Genomic DNA, 1024 nt, shown 5'->3' with positions numbered 1-1024 from the left:
CGAGGGCCCGCGGCCGGGTGCGGGCCCGGGCCGGGGCCGCGCGGGGCTGTGCATTTCTTATTTAATCTTTTTGGCAACCTTGTAATTAAACAATTTTAATTTTATATTTTTCAATTTACAGACTGAATGATACAAAATTAGAATATTGATCTGACTGCAGAAACAGTCTCTTGAAGATGACAATGAGTTTTTACACTGCTACAACTTATTTTAATTAATGCTATTTCATTGGAATACTATGAAGAGATTAAGAGTAAGTTTAGTAATAGAATTAGGCATCGATTTTAGTTTGATACAAATATATCTACATAAAATATCTGTGTATATGTGATTATTGAAACTTTTCTTATATTTATAAGATGTAGAGTCTTTTAAAAACGTGTGTGCCTTTGCTCATCTTTCAATCACTTTCTCTTCCTCTTTTCCACATTGTTCCTTCTAGTAATATGCAAGATTACCTCCGTTACTTTGAAAGAAGAAAGCACAATTTTTAAACAGGAACAAAGGATGCATTAACCATAAAGAAAATGATATAGATAAATTCAAATACATAACAATTAAGAATACATAGCAATTAGGAAAATTCATTCATCAAGTGATATCCATAAAAAATAAGTCAAAAAACTTTTGCAATATACAAGATTGACATTTGACTTATTTCACCAGGAAAATCCCCCAAATAAATAAATAAATAAATAAATGGAGGAGTTAAACACAACATGTCTCTTTTTTTTTTCTTCTCTCTAGCATACCAATCTGTGAAGATCAATTAACATGGTTGAAGTCATCCTGTGATATTAATCTATGTTTCTTAACATTGAAATATTAGAGTATTGGAAAGTAGTTTCACCTGTTACACTTCATATATGTGTGTGTTTTGTCTGTATGTGTGTGTGTGTGCATGTGTGTATAAAGAACATCTCTCTCAACAAATTTAGCTCACACACTGTGCAAAAAGTATAACAGTATATAACTGGGTAATATTGTTCTTATAGGATGAATTTGGACATATTCCCTACTTAGA

Source organism: Carlito syrichta, unplaced genomic scaffold, assembly GCF_000164805.1.
Source record: "Carlito syrichta isolate Samal-C Ts95f unplaced genomic scaffold, Tarsius_syrichta-2.0.1 Scaffold35654, whole genome shotgun sequence".
NCBI lineage: Eukaryota > Metazoa > Chordata > Mammalia > Primates > Tarsiidae > Carlito > Carlito syrichta.
The sequence above is the reverse complement of the archived record's forward strand: the minus strand, read 5'-3'. Positions refer to the sequence as shown.